The sequence below is a fragment of the Sus scrofa genome, chromosome X (genome assembly GCF_000003025.6).
Source record: "Sus scrofa isolate TJ Tabasco breed Duroc chromosome X, Sscrofa11.1, whole genome shotgun sequence".
NCBI lineage: Eukaryota > Metazoa > Chordata > Mammalia > Artiodactyla > Suidae > Sus > Sus scrofa.
Genome location: NC_010461.5, coordinates 18,616,189 through 18,635,295, shown reverse-complemented (window position 1 = coordinate 18,635,295; position 19,107 = coordinate 18,616,189). Strand labels below are relative to the sequence as shown.

General features: G+C 36.1%; 2 long non-coding RNA genes across 2 annotated transcripts in view; one reads left to right on the top strand and one right to left on the bottom strand.

Moving 5' to 3' along the window:
* LOC110257826 overlaps positions 1-17,818 on the top strand; it is a 98,506-nt gene extending 80,688 nt beyond the window's left edge. The window contains exons 4-5 of the long non-coding RNA XR_002340834.1: positions 5,447-5,628; positions 14,820-17,818. This is a non-coding gene — a long non-coding RNA (uncharacterized LOC110257826). The remainder of the gene's footprint in view (positions 1-5,446; positions 5,629-14,819) is intronic.
* Positions 14,039-19,107, bottom strand: part of LOC106506923 — a 99,924-nt gene continuing 94,855 nt past the window's right edge. Inside the window, exon 4 of the long non-coding RNA XR_002340835.1 lies at positions 14,039-14,779. This is a non-coding gene — a long non-coding RNA (uncharacterized LOC106506923). The remainder of the gene's footprint in view (positions 14,780-19,107) is intronic.

The window sequence follows — 19,107 nt, the reverse complement described above, 5'->3', positions numbered from 1 at the left end:
CTCTCTTAGAACTGCTTTTGCTGCATCCCTTAAGTTTTGTTATGTTGTATTTCCATTTTCATTTGTCTTAGGCCTTTTTGGATGTCCCTTGATTTCTTTGTTTACCCTTTCATTGCTCAGTATCATGTTTTTTAATCTCCAAATATTTGTGAATTTTCCAATTTTCTTCTTGTACCTGATTTCTAGTTTCATACCATTGTGTTTGGAAAGGATGCAGGATATGATTTCAGCCTTCTTAAATTTATTATGATTCATTTTGTGACCTAACATATCATCTATTCTTAAGAATGTTCCATATGCATTTAAGAATGTATATTCTGTCACTTTGGATGGAATATTCTGTGTATATATATCTGTTAAGACCATCTGGTATAACATGTCATTTAAAGCTGATACTTCCTTATTGACTTTCTGTTTGAATGACCTATCTATTGATATGAGTGAGATAATAAAATCCCCTACTATTATTTTGTTGCTGTCTATTTATCCCCTTAGTTCTGTTAATATTTGCTTTATATATTTAGATGCCTTTAGAGTTCCAACAGTAATCCTGGAATATATGTTAGGATTCCTCCCTGTTGGTGGTCTTTTAACTTGAATTCTCACCCCAGGATGCTTCTGAGTATATTGAAAGCTCTATTCCACTTATTAGCCTGTCAGCACCTGCTTTTAGAATTGTCAAACACCTTGAGGTAACAAGCAATGCCAAATTCCAGGCTCATTTGTATGGCTTTTCCTCTCTATAGGATCTTAGTGCCCCTAACCTAATCCTTGTACCTTGATAGCTCTCCTGTGCCTTCAAATAAGTTTTTAAATAGTTTTTTTTTCAGATTTTCATATTGTTCTCAGTCAGAGACATGTTTACATTGCCAAAAGTTGAACTCCCTCTAAGTCTGTGCACAATAGACATAGGCTTACACAACATTTATTGAGTGCTTCCTAAGTACTAGATGCTTAACAAAAGTTTCATGCTTGTTTATCTAATAATCTTCCTAGTGATTCTGGGTTTAAGAATTTCCACTTTACAGACAAAGGTAAAGACAATGCCTAAGACTGTATACCTAGCATTTTGCGGATATGGAATTTCATACATTTAGTTGTATATTTACCCCACATCTTATGCTAGATATCTGGAATTATTAATAAATGAGACAAGTTTTTTTTATTTTCTTCCCATACTGGAAAATGTAACTTCTAATCACAGTTATAGAAGTTGAAACTTTCCTCAGTGCCTAACATTACAGTTGGTAATAGTTGGCTTGCTTCATTATTTACTTCAACCTGTTTCTTCTTTTTTCTAATTTTTATTGGAAAAGTTTCCAGATGCACTAAGGAATAGAGACTACAATGAACCCTAATGGATTTATCACATAGTTTCAGTCAGCATAAATATTCTGTCATTTTAAAAATGTACTCCCCTTTATCTTCTCTTTTGCTGTAGTCTTTTAAACAACTTCTGGGAGTTCTCTTTTGATGCAGTGGGTTAAGGATCCAGCATTGTCACTGCAGCTGCTTGAGTCACTGCTGTGGCGTAAATTCAAACCTGGCCCAGGAACTTTTACATGCTGTAGATGCAGCCAAAAACAAACAACCAACCAAAAACAAATAAATGACTTGGCAGAATATACCCCCTAAATACTTCAATTTGCGTCTCTAAAAGTAAAAGTACTTTTGCTTCATACTTTTAAAACATTCTACTGAATGTATCTTGCTTATATCAAACTGGAGCTCTACTTTTAAAAAAACCATCAGCACCCAGAAGTTTCATTCTAGGCCTGTACTCAAGAGAATTGAATGTATACTCTCACCACAATGCATGTACAGAAATGTTCATAGCAGCTATATTCACAGTAGTCAAAAAATTAAAAACCACCCAATATCTAACAAGAATAGACTATATAAATAAATTATAGTATATTCATACAACAGAACAAACTACTGCCACATGCAACATGAGTGAATTTCACAGACACAATGTGGAGTAACATTAACCAGACAAAAAAACATACGTATTACCCTATCTATATAAATTTCAAAAATACGCTGAATTAATTCCTGTAATGGCATTTAGGGAAAAAAATGGATCACATCAGGAGGTACTGTTGACTGAGAGAGAACCTTTCTAGGATGCTGGAAATCTTTTTTTATTTTCATCTGAGTGGTGGTCACACAGGTGAATACCTATGTAAAAGTTCATAGAATTTGTACCCTTTACCCTTAGTTGAAGTATTACATTATGCTTCAACAAAAGTAATTTTTTTTTTAGTCATCCCTATGGCCTGTGGAAGTTCCCAAGCCTGAGATGGAACCTGTGCGACAGCAGTGACAATGTCAGATCCTTAACCACTAGGTCACCAGGGAACTCCAACAATAAAGTAACTTTTAAAAAAAGGAGGAACAGATATTCTCTAGATCGGAAGTTGGCAACATTCTTCTGTAAGGAGCCAGACAGCAAATATTTTTGGCTTTGTGTGTCATGCAGTCTTTGTCACAACTCACTCCCTCTGTTATAGTTGCGAAAGCAGCCATAGATGACACATAACTCCCAAGTATGACTGTGTTATGATAAAATTTTATTTATGGACATCAACATTTGAATTTCATCTAATTTATGTCATGAAATGTTAGTCTTCTTTATACTTTTTTCAACCATTTACAAATGAAAAAACAAATCTTAGCTCATGAGGCATACAAAAACAGTCAGTGGGCATTTGGGACTACATTTGAACCACAGGCAGTAGTTTTCCAATCCCTGCTCTAGATGTGTGTATGTGTAAAAATATTAGGAGTGTATAGATAAACGTGGGTATGAGAACTTGAGCAGCTCCTGAAAAGCTGGAGGCCAAATAGACTGGACATTCATGTGTGGAAGATATATTTCAGGCTTTCGACAGTTGTAGGGGAAGATAAAAAGAGCCAGTGTCCCACGTTGATTGGTGACAACAGTCAGTAATGGGAATGTATATTGTTATTTTCACACAATGATTTACCATGAAAGTAAATAATCTCTGGGATTATTATCATTAGACCACTGTATAAATATTTAAAATTTTCTTCCCTCAGTGCTTTTTATTTACCTGAATTTTTTATGGCACACAGGGGTGACAGCAGTAATTTGGAATTTCAGGGAGATAGCATTAAATGCAAGCAGCTTGAGTGGAGTATCTCAAATGAACTTCCCCACCAGCACATCTCCAAAGCAGACTAATTTTATGAACATGGTTGGGTTTTTTTTTTGGGGGGGGTTGTCTTGGAGGTGTTCATTGCAGTGATAATAATGATAAGACTTGGCACTTATATGGCATTTTCTCCATTCAAAGTGCTTTTCTCTAAAAAGAACCTAAAGGTGCATTTTAAGTCCCATCTTCTTTTCACAGTAGTAGGAACCACAGTTTTTACTAACACCAGAGAATCTCTTTGCCTTTTTGAAAATATGGACTTATTTTGCTACCAGAAACCCCCAGGTTATAACCAGCATTTTTACCTTCAAAAACTGTGCATTTCACCTTTTTGTCTTATCTGCTCTTCCATTACAAAAATTGCAACTAATTATATAAATGAAAGTTTACTCACCTAACCCAGTAGTCTCAACTTGACTTACTTGAAGAATTACACTAACAAAAATATTGTGTATCTGCTTAATCTGGATATTTTTTCATACTGCCAAAATTTATTTAGTTCATATATGATAAGCACTACTGGAATAAGGAGTAATTAAATAATAGCTTTCTAAGGGAGCTCACAGCCTTGTAGGAGAGGCAGACTTGGAGGCTAAGTCCCATCTCTATCCTATGTAGCTGGCTTCTTCTTAATACACTTCTACAGGCACATAGGTGCCAGCTCTGACAACAGTGCCTATGCCAAGATGTGATAATTCCCTGCTTTCTTGAAGTGAATTTCTCTTCTCCCTGGCACCAAATCCCTGCTACTATCTGCTTCTGCCCCTTGTGACTATAGCCATTTGCTTTGATTCAACCACTCTGGCTTATAGAGTCAACTTCCTGTTCACCTCAGCTATGCATCCTCCTTGCTTTCAGCCCTGCTGAAGCTTCAGGGGAAAGAATTGCTCCATTAGTCCTGGACCCAAAGGACTATGATAGCCTGGCTGACCTCTGGCCTGGGGAGAGGTTTCTGGGCATACACCACAAATAGGCACAATACAGCTGAGTTGACAACTACAATAAGAGCACAGAGGAATGAGCCAAACTTCCCTGTGCAAATACTGCTTATTATCTGCCCCAGTTTAATAGCATTCTCAAAGAATAAATATCCTCATCCAAAATAGAGAAAATATAGGCAGTAATCATGATTTTTGGCTTCTGTTGCCAGATTCAAACCTACAAGAGGTGATTTTTTTTCTTTGCAAATGTAACTAGAGTTCAAAATCTTGCAGTCTGCACATTGTACACTTTAAATATATTACAACTTTATCTGTCAATTATGCCTCAATAAATGTGGGGGGAAATTATAAAAAAAATCTTTCAGTCTGTAGTTTTCTGTTCCATTGATAATTTCATCAATTACTACTTTAAATTTTTGAAATCCTGTTCCTCTAATTCTGTTCTCGTGCATCAAGCTCAAGAAGTTTCCCATTTTTAAAAAGCTGTCTTTTCTTCCATAGACATAGCCTACTTTTGATTAAGCTGAGTGGAATGGCCAAGCCAACCAATAGAGCATCCAAAAAGATAATAACAGTGAGGTGTTCTCTTTGTGGGACTACATCAATTCAAGCAGGAAAATCGATGCACCTGGGGGCAGACTACAATACTATTTCAGCATTATTAATGCTCGGGAAGCAACAAAAATCACAGAAAGAAAAAAATTCACTCACCTTTGGCCATACAGAAAAACAACAGGAGAAATGGCTAAGCTTGCCCTCAGTCACTAAGAAAAGAATGCCCAGTTGCAAGGCATTTCCAGGTTCACTTTTAGCCACTCTAGGTACAGAAAGAAAAGCCACATACTTAAAGTACTGTGGGCTTTTAAAAGTCTTGGCCATCTTTGTTTTTTATCACACTTAGTTTGGAAGGAAGGCTAGAAAGTGATATTGTCCTTGGTTTCCTAGTAACAAAGCTTAAAAGATGGTGAGTTCAGGAAGGAGAAATTTGCATCACTGAAGCCAGAAATAGACCCTGTTAAAGTGAAGGGTTCCACTCAGCTGCCTTGCTCACTGAGCTGTGCAATTTCTGTTCGACAAATCCTTAGACTTCGAAGGTCTCCCTATTCTTAAAACTACTAACAGAAACTACCTTGAAAGCAAATAATCCCTGTTGGTCTCCCCCACATTAAATATAAAATCTAGAGGTAGTCTGGAGGAACTGCAAGGCTAGTGTACAAAGGACTACAAGAAATGAGAAATCCATCCTATATTTCCCTTTCTATGAGTCAGCTATGCTGCAATAATGGTGAGTAACAAATTGACTCAAAATTCTATGTCTTAAAACAGACCTGCACATTGGCTACTACTTCAGCTGGGCAAGGATGGACTCCAGGCTCAAGGTGTCAACCTCTAGATTGGATTCACTTATTTTTCCACATCTCCACATTCTCCTTGGACCAGTTGCTACACAGGATAGGCTGTTCTCCTGGCAATCAGAGGAATGCAAGAGGCCAAACTTACCCATGCAAGTAAGTTTATAAACTTATTTATGTCACAGCTGTTAACACGTTCTTGGCTAAAGCAAGTCACCTGTCCCCTGAGTATGAGGTGAGGAAATAGACTTATTTTACCATAAAGCCAGGGCAAATATGGGGATATATAAGGAATAAAATGAAGTATCATGAGCAGTGCCCTACCTTACCCTCAAAATGGAAGGGATTTTCTCTGGTTGAAACTGGAAGATTGCAATAGGAGTAGGGAATGCTTCTCTTTTGCTCACTCAAGAAAAAATATCTAGTTGCTCACCTGACTAGCCTCATTATATCTATTCAGGTCAGTGGGGATGGACTGCTTTCATAGATGTTCACACAATTTAGCTAGGTGAAAAAAAGAACATTTCTTCTCTGGTCTCTCAAAAGCCTCAAGCTGTGCTGCACAATATGGTAGACCCTAGTCATTTGTACCTATATGAATTTAAAGTAGTTACACTAGTCCCATTTAAAGAATCCAGTAGTCACATGTGGCCTCCACATTGAACAATGCAGCTCTATCATAATACCCCCTTTATTGCCTTCATGAACAAATCACATTCTAAAATTATCTTATGTATTTATCCACTTCTTTACTTTCTCCCTCCCTCTGTGGTAGACTGAATAATGACCCCCAGGTATGTGTGCATCCTAATTCTCAGAACTTGTAAATGTTACTTTGTATGAAAAAAGGAGACTTTTCAGATGGGATTAATCTAATGATCTTGAGTTGGACAGATTATCTAGGTGGTCCCAGTGTAATCACAGGGGTTCCTGTATAAGGGAGGCAGCAAGGTCAGAATCAGACAGAAGGTGATGTTGTGATAGAAGGAGAGGGAATGATAGAGATTTGAAGATGCTACATTCTTGGCTTAGAAGATAGAGGAGAGGGGACATGACCCATAGCATGAAGGCAACCTCTAGAAGCTACAAAGGGCAAGGAAATAGATGCTTCCCTGGAGCCTTCCAGAAGGAATAGAGCCCTATAGAATGTATTTTAGACTTCTAACTTGTATAACTGAAAGATAAGCTTGTGTTGTTTTAAGCCAGTGAGTTTGTGGTAATTTGTTACATCAGCAATAGGGAACTAATATACTCTCCATTAGTGTATAAGATCGATGTGGGAGGAACCATGTCTGTCTCATCCACTACTTCATCTACAGAACCAAGCATAGTGCCTCTCAGAGATCAGGCATTCTTAATCATTTGAGAAATAATGACTTTATGGATAAAAGGCTAACATAAGCTCCAAAAGATCCTTTTAATACAGTGTACCTTCCACAATCATGTGCCCCATATCCACAATCTCCACCACTGGAGGTCATCATTTTTTGCATCTTATTTCCAGAAAATCACTACTGGGAGACATTAAAGTAGGAGAGCATATTGAATGAGCAGTCACCAAAATTAATGTATCAGTTAAGCAAATAGTAGAACAGAGCTGTGCTGAACAAAGAAGAGTGAAGATTGAAAAACATAAGAGAGAAGAAGGGAGGGAGAAATGGAGAGAAAGTAAGACCAAATGCTTTGTAATAGGTATATTAGTGACAATTAGCAAGTGTCATACTTTGAAGCTGTAATTCAGCTTCATATTTTTTTATCTCATTTGAACCTCATAGTAAGCAAGCAGACAAATATTAATCTCCTCAGGTTACAGAAACTGAGGCTCAGAGATGTTAACTGACATGCTCATTGCACTGCAGCTAGAAAGTGCCTCATATTCAAATCTCATGACTTGAAACCCAATTTTCTTTCTGCTAAACTAGAAATGACATCATGTGCAAAAGTATTGAGAAAACACTTGAAAAATCCACCATTTCTGTTTCAAATTCAATTTACCATTTTTCTGCTCAGATTGAGTCAAGGTATCTGGCAACATTCAGGTCAGAGTAGGCAACTCCAAAGACAAGCAGGCCACCCACTGGATGGCTAAAATCACAGAGCACACAATCCTCGTTTACAGAGTCAAATGCACTCACATTTCAGAACTTAGAAACACAGACTCCATTGAATAGCAGCCTACCTATAGCAGGATACTTGGAAGCAAAGAAGCATCATTGTTTTGAACAAAATATTAAGCATAGTACATATTTTTAGCCAATAAAAATAAATGGTAATATCTTAAATGGTTATGTAAGCTGCTACACCATAGCCTTGATTTTGCTTTTTAGATAAGAAACCTGAAATACTTACTGCCTTGGCCTGTAAGTAAAAGTTTGCAAACTGCTTTTTTAGATTAAAAGTGAGCCACAAGTACCAAGAGAGAAATGTTTTTCCCTCAGCCCTACCAGAGAAACAAGGATTGAAAGCCTATATCAGTACCTTACTCTCTGATTTTCTGTATAGTTCTCTATGAGTCAGCTCCTCCTTCCCTTATACAGAGAAAGTTTTTAATCTCCTCTCTTTGTGGAAGGACAGAAAGCTGAAGACATGCTTGGATTTTTTTTTTTATGACCTTGTAATGATTGCTAGAAATTTAGCTTCATAAAGCTTTTTATCATCATCATCTCATAGTTCTGGGGGTTAATTGGGCTAAACTAGGTGGTTCTTATTAGGAGTCTCTTAGTCAAGTGGTAGCTAGTGCTAAATCCTTAGCTCTACAGCAGAAAATGACACATTGTAAATCAACTATACTTTTAAAAAATTAAATAAGTATCCTCTGACATGCCTGTCACCTAAACTGGAAGACTCAGACACCCTAGGAATGGAACAGCTGGCACATCTCTATCTCTGTGGGGTCTCTCCAGCATGGTGAATTCAGGTTAGCCATGCTTCTTACATGGTTGCTCAGTGCTCCAAAGGTAAGTCCAGAGAAAGAGCATGCCAGGTTGAAATTGTCCTGCTTTTCTGCTTTTTATAACCTCGCCTCAGTAGTCTTGTAGTATTAATGTGTTTACTTTCAATTGCCACCATTTTAAATTACCATAAATTTAGTGGTTTAAACAACACAAGATCATTATTTCACAGTTTTGTAGGTCAGATATAAAGCTATGTATGGCTGGTTCCTCTGTTCCTGGTCCCACCAGCAATGCATGAGAGTTGCAATTTCTACACATCCTCACCAACACATGTATTTTCTGTTATTATTTAGTTTTATTATTATTTTATTGAAGTACAGTTAATTTACAATGTTGTGTTAGTTTCAGATATACAGCAAAGTGATTCAGTTATACATACACATACATATATATTCTTTTTCAGGTTCTTTTCTATCATCATCACCATTATTATTATTATTATTGCTATCCTCATAGGTATGAAATCCTATCCCCCTGTAGTTTCGATTTTCATTTTCCTAATGATTAATGATGTTGAGCATCATTTAATGTGATAACTTCCCATTTGTGTATCTCCTTTGGAAAAATGTCTATTCAAGTACTTTGTCATTTAAAAAAAATTTTTGTTATTTCCGCAACACAATTTTTTTTTCCATTGTACAGCATGGGGACCCAGTTATACATACATGTACACATACTTTTTTCTCCCATTGTCATGTTCCGTTGTAAGTATCTAGACATAGTTCTCAGTGCTATACAGCAGGATCTCATCGTTAATCTATTCCAAAAGCAATAGTTTGCATCCGTTAACTCCAAGCTCCCAATCCATCCCACACCCTCCCCCTCCCCCTTCCCCTGGGGAATCCACAGATCTATTCTCCAATCACGTCGTGGCTCAGCAGTTAAGGAATCCAACTAGGAACCATGAGGTTGTGGGTTTGATCCCTGGCCTCACTCAGTGGGTTAAGGATCCGGACATTGCCCTGAGCTGTAGTGTAGGTCACAGACACGGCTAAGATCCCGCGTTGCTGTGGCTGTGGTGTAGGCTGTTGGCTACAGCTCCAATTACACCCCTAACCTGGGAACCTCCGTATGCGGTGGGTGCGGCCCTAGAAAAGACGAAAAAAAAAAAGTTCTCCTTTGTCATTTTTAATTGGGTTTTTTAAATTGTTATGAGTTCTTTATGTATTGTGGATACTAGACCCTTAGATAAATAATTTGCAAATATTTCACTCTGTGGGTTGTCTTTCAACTTTATTTTTCCAACTTTATTGAGATATATTTGACACAGAACATTGTGTAAGTTTATGGTGCAGAGAGTGATGATTTGATATATGTATGTATTGTGAAATGATTAACCCAGTAAAGTTAACCTATCTGTCACCTCACATAGTTACCATTTTGAATGTGTGGTAAAAATTAAGATATACTATTTTAGCAACTTTCAAGTATACAATATAGTATTGTCAACTATAATTATAATTCTGTATATTAGATCCCCAGAACTCATTTTATAATAGGAAGTTTGGACTCTTTGATCACCTTTACCCATCCATCTATTGATGGACTTTTAGGTTGTTTTCACATTTTGGCTGGTAAATAATACTACAGTGAACATAGGGGTCATATCTCTTCAACATAGTGATTTCATTTCCTTTTGATATACATCTAGAAGTAAAACTGATGGATGATAGGGTACTTATATTTTTAATTTTTTGAGAAATCTATGTATTGTCTTCCATAGTAGCCATACCAATTTACAATCCCACCAGTAGTGCACAAGAATTCTCTTCACATCCTCATCAGTATATATTATCTCTTGTCTTTTTGATAATAATCATTATAAAAGATGTGAGGCAATAGCTCAGTGTGATTTTTTATTATAGTCGATTTACTGGGTTGTGCCAATTTCTGCTCTATAGCAAAGTGACTCGGCATATATATATATATATATATAAAATAGTTTGCATCTACTAACCCCAAATTCCCAGTCTATCCTACTCTCTCTCCCTCCCCCTCAGCAACCACAAGTCTGCTTTCTATGTGTGTGGGTCTGTTTCTGTTTTGTAGATAGGCTCATTTGTGCCATATTTTAGATTCTACATACAAGTGATACATGGTATTTGTCTTTCTCTTTCTGACTTCACTTATGATAATCTCTAGTTGCATCCATGTTGCTGAAAATGACCTTATTTCATTTTTATGGCTGAATAATATTCCATTGTATATACATACCACAACTCCTTAATTCATTCATCTGTTGATGGACATGTAGGTTGTTTCTGAGTCTTGGCTATTGTGAATAGTGCTGCTATGAATATAAGGGTGTGTGTATCATTTTGAATTATAATTTTGTCCAGATATATTCCCAGGAGTGGGATTGCTGGATCATATGGTAGTATTTTCTTTGGAAAAATGTCTATCCATGTTCTTTGCCCATTTTTAATTGGATTATTTGTATTTTTGTCATTGAATTGTATGAGTTCTTATATATTTTGGATATTAACTCCTTGTTAGAAAGCTGGTTTGCAAATTTTTTCCCACTTTGGAGGTTGCCTTTTTATACTATTGATGGTTTCTTTTGATATTCAGAAGCTTTTTAGTTTGATGTAGACCTACTTATTTTCCATTTTGTTGTCTAAGCTCTAGGTATCATAGCCAAAGAACGGCTGCTAAGACCCATGTGAAGGAGCTTTTCTCTTGTGTTTTCTTCTAGGAGTTGTATGGTTTCAGCCTTACATTTAAGTCTTTAATCCACTTCAAGTTAAGTTTTGTGCATAGTACAAGATGGGGGTCCAGTTTCATTCTTTTGCATGTAGATATCCAATATTCCCAATACCATTTATTGAAGATGCTATCTTTTCTCCATCAAGTATTCTTGGCTCCCTTGTCAAATATTAGTTGACCATATATGCATGGGTTTATTTTTGAGCTCTCAATTCTGTTTCACTTGTCTTTGTGTCCATTTTATGTCAGTACCATACTGTTTTGATTACTATAGATTTGTAGTATAGTTTGAAATCAGGAAATGTGATGCTTCTTGTTGTGTTGTTCTTTCTAGGGACTGCTTTGACAATTCAGGGTCTTTGTGGTTCCACATAAAGTTTAAGGATTTTTTTTTCTATTTCTGTAAAATATGCCATTGGAATTTTGATAGGGATTGCATTGAATCTGAAGATGGCTTTGGGTAGCATGGAAGTGTCAACAATATTAATTTTCTGATCAATGAATACAGGCTATCTTTCCATTTATTTGCACCTTCAATTTCTTTTATCAATATCTTATAGTTTTCAGTGTACAGATCTTTCAGCTCCTTGGTTAAGCTTATTCCCAAATACTTTATTGTTTTTGATGCTATCAGTATCTTCACTTTGATGCTCTTTTGAAACAAAAAAGCTTTTTTTTTCTTTTTTCTTTTTTTTTTTTTTTTTTTGTCTTTTTAGGGCCACACCCGTGGCATATGGAGGTTCCCAGGCCAGGGGTCAAATCAGAGCTGTAGCTGCTGGCCTATACCAGAGCCACAGCAATGCAGGATCCAAGCCATGTCTGCAACATACACCACAGCTCATGGCAATGCCAGATCCTTAACCCACTGAGCGAGGCCAGGGATTGAACCCACAACCTCATGTTTCCTAGTCAGATTCATTAACCACTAAGCCACAGTGGGAACTCCAAGCTTTTAATTTTAATGAAGTCCAATTTGTATATTTTTCCTTTGATTCCTTGGGTTTTGATGTCACATTTAAAAAATGGGTGCCTGGTCTAAGGTTACAAAGATTGTTTTCTTTTAAAATTTTCATACTTTTAGCTCTTATATTTAAGTCTTTGATCTATTTGAGTTAATTTTTTTATTTTTCAAGAGTCTTATTTTTACTTTTTTTAGGTTTTTATTTTTTCTACTATAGTTGATTTACATTGTTCTGTCAATTTACACTGTAGAGAAAAGTGACCCAGTCACACATACATTTATACATTCTTTTTCTCACATTATCTTCTATCATGTTCCATCACAAGTGACTAGATATAGTTTCCTGGGCTATATAGCAGGATCTCATTGCTTATCCACTCTAAATGCAATAGTGTGCATCTACTAACCTCAAATTCCCAGTCCATTTGTATGTAATGTGAAGTGAGGATCCAAATTCATTCTTTGCCTGTGGATATCCAGTTATTACATTATAGATTTTGATATTCCACATGAATTACATATTCTTAATGACAAGTCTATTATTTCCCCCACAGAATGGCCTTGGTTCCATTGTCAAAAATCAATTGACCGTAGGAGTTCCTCAGTGGCCTAGTGGATAAGGATTTGCTGTTGTCACTGTGTGGCTCAGGTTTGATTCCCAGGACTGGGAACTTCCACATGCCACAGGCATGGCCCAAAAAGTAAAAATCAATTGACCATAGATGTACAGGTTTATTTCTGGGTTTATTGATCTATGTCTATTTTTATGTTAGCACAATTGTCTTTATTGATTTATAGTAAGATGTGAAATTGGGAATTCTAAGTCCCCCAACACTGTTCTTCTCTTTAACATTGTTTTTAGCTCATCTATATCTCTTACATTTCCTTATGAATTTCAGGATCAACTTGTCAATTTCTGGTAAAAAAATGGCAGTTGGAATTTTGATAAGTATTGAATCTATAGGCCAATTTGGGGAGTATTGCCATATAAACAATATCAAGTCTTCCATTCCATGAAATTAATAAGCCTTTTTAAGCCATCATTTTAAGGGATGCTGATGAAATATTTATTTAGGCATCCAGAATCTTGACTATAATCACGATTTTGGGTCTTTTGCATACCTACCTCTATGCCCTATCTCTTGCTGCAAATGTGGGATTTTATAATGTAGTGGTTTCTTAATCGATGTAGTAACAAAATTTAACATTTAACATTTAACATTGGTGGTAGGAATGCAAAACAGAATGATCACTATGGAGGGGGATTTGGAAATAACTATAAAATTTATAAAATATTATGGGAGATTATATATACATCAGAATCCAGAACAGCAAACTAGTTTTGTCTCCCTTTCCCCCTTTCTTTAACTAAGGAAATAGTCTTTTGAGAGTCCAACATTATGTATCTAAGTATGTATATATATTTCAGTTCCAATTGTCCTGTCATACAAGCCTATAGCCTTGTCTCCTGTCCCCGGGAATGCATAAAAAAAAACAGTATTTGCTAAGTTACAAAGACCAGTATTCATTCCATCTACATCCAGGGCATCTTCAGGCTCATTTCAGTTACTTAGATTCTTATTTTTAGTTTTCTTTTCGATTTTTCCCCTTAAAAACTTCTTCCAATTTTTTAAAAGCTCAACTATCCATTTAAAAGTATCCTCCTTCCCCAACATTTCTAAGTACTTTATAGCAGAATGATTTTTCTAGTTAACTAGTAAAACAAAAAAAATGCCTATTCTTAAATATAAGCATATATTAGAGCATAGACATAATTACAATAAATAAATCTCATTGACAGACTATTTTCCCTATGTTATTTTTTATTTCCTGTTTTTCCCCAGTTTTTTGGAAAGGCATATACAAATATTTTTTCTACAATAAATTCTTAATTTTTTATTTTGGAGTATAGTTGATTTACAATGTTGTGGTAGTTTCAGGTGTACAGCAAAGAAATTCAGTTATACATATACATATATATACTCTTTTGCAGATTCTTTTCCCATATAGGTTATCATAAATATTGAGTAGAGTTCACTATGCTCTGCAGGTTTTTGTTGATTATCTGTATTATACATAGTAGTGTGTATATGTTAATCCCAAACTACTAATGTACCAGTATTGGCAGTTCTCCATCTCTGAGCCAGTTACCTTCAAAGATAGGAGACAAATAAAGCTGTAAAGTTATCCAGTAGACAGATGAAAATTCAACAAATGTTTGATCCAGTATTCCAGTTTCATTCAAATGATTGGTTGTAGCTTTTGCTATTAGTCTTATGTACCAATTCAGTGAGATAACATCATTGAATGGGATGACAGTATGATTATAGCCATAGAAATTTAATTTTTTAATATTGGTATGCCCTCAACCTATCATCTCACTGTGTACTGCTTCACTGTGTACTGCTTCACTCACTTACAGCTTCACTTTTAAAAGAGTAAACAAAAATACCATATTTTATCTAATAATAAAAATAATATCTTAAATCGTGGTACACCTGAAAGACAGAAGATTATGCAGCCATTTAAAATAAAATATACAAAGAATGAGGGAAATTCTTTTATGATTTTATGTGAAAATGCAGAAAAGTTACTCAGTTTTCCTGGGTGTCTCCCATGTACCATCTCCATTTGGTTTCTCCTGTTAATCTGTCTTTTTCATTACATGAGCGTCTCAGCCAAAAACCTGGAAGGGTAGAGGGATAATTATTTTTCCTCCCCCACAGTTTGGCGACCTATAATGGGACTAACTCAGATAGCCCACTTGCTCTGGAGCTTGCATATGGGATCCTGGAAAGCTGGCAGAAGCTGAAGAAGGGCAAGATTTCTTACCAAAGTCACCCCTCCCAGATCTCCCTGTAGTGCCTGGTGAATAGAGGAAGGTAAAAAATTTCACCTTGTCCTTTCTTTTCCAAGTTTAGATTAGCAGGATAAAATATTTGTGTGCATTTGTTCCTTGGGTATAGTGACTCTGGCAAAGACTTGATATGAGTACTCTTGTTTTCCTCTGATCCTCTTCCTCTGAGATGGCCATTGTTTTCTGTTGTATCTGTTTTTTGTGTCATTTGTCAAATGAGGAACCAGATGTCTGATGAGCTTTTCCTTTGTCTTGTTCTGTGTCTTAAAAGCTTGGCTTTGTGACTGGTGAAAATAGTCTCACTGGTCTCTACCAGATGAAAGATGCTTGTGACAGCATGCATCTGGCAGACAAATAGGCTGTGGGTTGGAGAAGCAGCATTCTCTTTGTTTGGTTGTGCCAGCTCTCAGGAGAATTTCTCATTAGGGGTCCCAGCCTTTTGTTGTCTCAACCTTCATTATCTCATCAGTGCTGGAAAAGTCCTATTCCATTGGCATCTGCCTACTATCATACATTAGTGGAGGTATCTCACATTCTCATGGGAAACCAGACAATATTTACACGACAACAAAGGTCTTTGCTTTCTTAGGCTAACTCTGAGAATGAACTTTCTGCATGTTGTGAGAGTTGCATCTTTTGCACTGTCTTCTGAGATACATCTTGCATCAATTCAGCCAAAAAAAAATGGCTTATTGGTTTGAGGTGCCATTGAGATGAATATCCTGCTCAACAATGGCCAGATGATAGATCCTTTGAATTGGAAAAATGTCTATTTGAAATATTTTTAAAGAGTTCTCATCCTAAGCACTTGTCTTATTGGTACCTACAGAAAGAGCAAATTGAAGAGGACACAAGGGAGTGTAACACTTAGCATTATTAGGAATTCCCTTAACAAGATGAAATTACAAAGCCTCTTTGCCTTCATTTTCAGAACGTACTACCAAATTTAGATAAGAGAAAAATCAGTGGACATTCACAACCCTACTCACAGGAACCTTGATTGGCTGCTTAAGGAGTGTTCTTCCCACCCATAATTAAACAGTTACTAGACAAGCCAGGTGGCTCCCTGGAGATTCCCCCTCCCTCAACAGAGGAAACAGATAACCTGAATTTTTCCCAGGCCATCCTACAAATGATCAGGAATGGCTCAGATGGAGGCCAATGTCCAGAAGAAGAAAATAGTAGAGACTTTTCCCCTAAGCTGAATTGGTCCTAGGTTGAATTGTTTATTCAGAAAAAAAAAAAAAGATGAGTATTTGAAGTCCTTCGCTGAGTGCTTTATACAGATTTTAGAAAGACATGTATTAAACCCCTGAAGCTCCACTTAAGAAACCTGCTCTTAAGAAGGAAATATTTACATAGCAATTACCCTAGACCTCTAATAATGGGCAAATATAACCCCAAACTCCTAGGAGACAACTTGGCAACTTTGTGCTTTTGAGATATAAATTTTCCAGGCCATCCTCTCTAGGACCTAAGAGCTATTCATTGAAATGCAGAGGAGGTATTTTGAAATTTGGCAAATGAAAAATCTTAACTGTCTTATCCACATCTATTAGTAAAACTTTTTAGCCATCTCAGTGGGTAAACTTATTCCAGCTGCCAGAAACACAGTTTAGACCTACTGTTCTTTTACAATAAGTGAGTTTCGTATTATTGTACATGACTCATGGCTAAAATTTTAGAATGGTAAGTGTAAAGTCTCTGCATCTGTATTTGTTTTTATTTATGTTGTAGATGTGTGATGTTTTTCTGCCTTCTGATGCTATTGCAAAAATTAATTTATAAGAGATCTAGTTAATTGGTTAAAGTAGAAAAAAAGTGCTTATCTGAATTAAATATTCCTAAACTCTCAGAATATAGAAACTAACCCAAATGTTTTTTCAAGTTAATGCAATCTGAGATAAGCTTTTTGATAAACAAGGCTCAAGTTTGTTGTTTTAATTATAGGTATGTCTTCAGAGTTACCAGCATTAAATATAATGCAGACATACAGTTTTTCGCCTGACTTTGCTAGTCATAAGTTATCTCTGCTACAAAATCTGTCAGCAGAAGAAAAATAACTTAAGATGATGGCTAGCTATTTAATGTCTTATGAAATTTTTGAGTAAACATTTTAGGAACAAAGTGATTTAGATACATCTAAGTGAGATAAGAGATTTTTGATTCTCAGCAATAAATATGGTATAGCTACTTTCAAAGTTTCTCAAATCTTTTTGGTAACTTCCACATTTAGAGTTTTGCTGATTTAAGTTAAATGGTGGAAACTCATTGAATATCTACATCATTTCCAAAAAAAATAAAATACTAAACATCACTGAACATAGGTTTACCTATTTTGGCTTCTTAATAGAGGAACTAAAGATATTGGTCTGTTCTTGTGCCATCTTGAAAAATTGCACTATTAAAAAAGAGTATGTTGCTAAAGATTATGAAATGTATTCGTAAATTTGCCAATCTAAAGAATGCTGGTATACCAGTTCACAATTGCGTTCTTCTTGCTTTTCACTGGAAATTAAGGTTTCTAAGAATTCTAATTAATACATAATTAAAATTACTAGAAATAATAAGGGAAACAATGTTGTATGCGAGGAAAGTAGTATTGATTTGGGCTAAGAAAAGGTATAAGGTATGGAGATGCATTTGTTAAGGCAAATGAAAGTAATTTTTATCCTCAAGCTAGTTGTTTCAGAATGGGAAAGAGGAGGAGAATAAAGAACAAACCAAATGCATGTGGGCACTTGAAAGGAAATAATTTTACCTTGTGTCATCAAGCTGGATCACAATGAATTGTTACTATAAGGGTTTTAAAAGTTGGAGTTCCCATCATGGCGCAGTGAATACAAATCCAACTAGGAACCATAAGGTTGCGGGTACGGTCCCTGGCCTTGCTCAGTGGGTGAAGGATCTGGCGTTGCCGTGAGCTGTGGTATAGGTCTCAGACGCAGCTTGGATCTGGTGTTGCTACAGTGTAGGCCAGCAGCAACAGCCCCGATAAGACCCCTAGCCTGGGAACCTCCGTATGCCTCAGGTCCAGCCCTAAAAGGACAAAAGACAAAAAAAAAATAAGTTTTAATATCAATACTATACTTGTGTACAACTAAATTTTTTTTTCATTTATGAAAAGGAAAAAGTTTTCTTACACTTTTAGTCTGCTCTTTTTTATAATTTTTCCCTTGTTTTATTATTTATTATTTAATTTAGTTTAATTAGTATACAGAAATGCAACTGATTTATGAATGTTCATCTTATATCCTGCTACTTTGCTGAATTTGCTGATCAGTTCAAGTAGTTTTTGGGTTGAGTTCCTAGGGTTTTCTATGTATAGTATCATGTCATCTGCATACAGTGACAATTTTACCTCCTCTCTTCCTATTCGGATCCCTTTTATTTCTTTTGTTTGTCTGATTGCTGTGGCTAGGACTTCCAGTACTATGTTGAATAACAGTGGTGAGAGTGGACATCCTTGTCTTGTTCCAGATTTTAGTGGGAAGGCTTTCAGCTTCTCTCCATTGAGTATTCTATTTGCTGTGGGTTTGTCCTAAATGGCTTTGATTATGTTCAGGAATGTTCCCTATATACCTGCTTTGGTGAGAATTTTGATCATGAATGGATGTTGGACTTTGTCAAATGCTTTTTCTGTATCTATTGAGATGGTCATATGGTTTTTGACTTTTCTTTTGTTAAGGTGGTGTATGACGTTCATTGATTTGTGTATGTTGAACCATCCTCGTGAACCTGGGATGAACCCTACCTGGTCATGGTGTATGATCTTTTTGATATGTTGGTGGATTCGGTTGGCTAAGATTTTGTTGAGAATTTTTGCATCTATATCATCAAAGATATTGGCTGATAGTTTTCTTTTTTGGTGGTATCTTTGTCTGGTTTTGGAATTAGGGTGATGGTGGCATCATAGAATGTCTTTGGGAGTGTTCTTCTTCTTCAACCTTTTGAAAAAGTTTATGGAGGATGGGCACCAGATCCTCTTTATATGTTTGGTAGAATTTGCCTGTGAAGCCATCTGGTCCTGGACTTTTATTTGTAGGGAGTGTTTTTATGACATACTCAATTTCATTTCTAGTGATTGGTCTTTTCAGTTGGTCTGTTTCTTCTTGATTCAGTTTTGGCAGGCTGTTAAGATTCTAGAAAATTGTCCA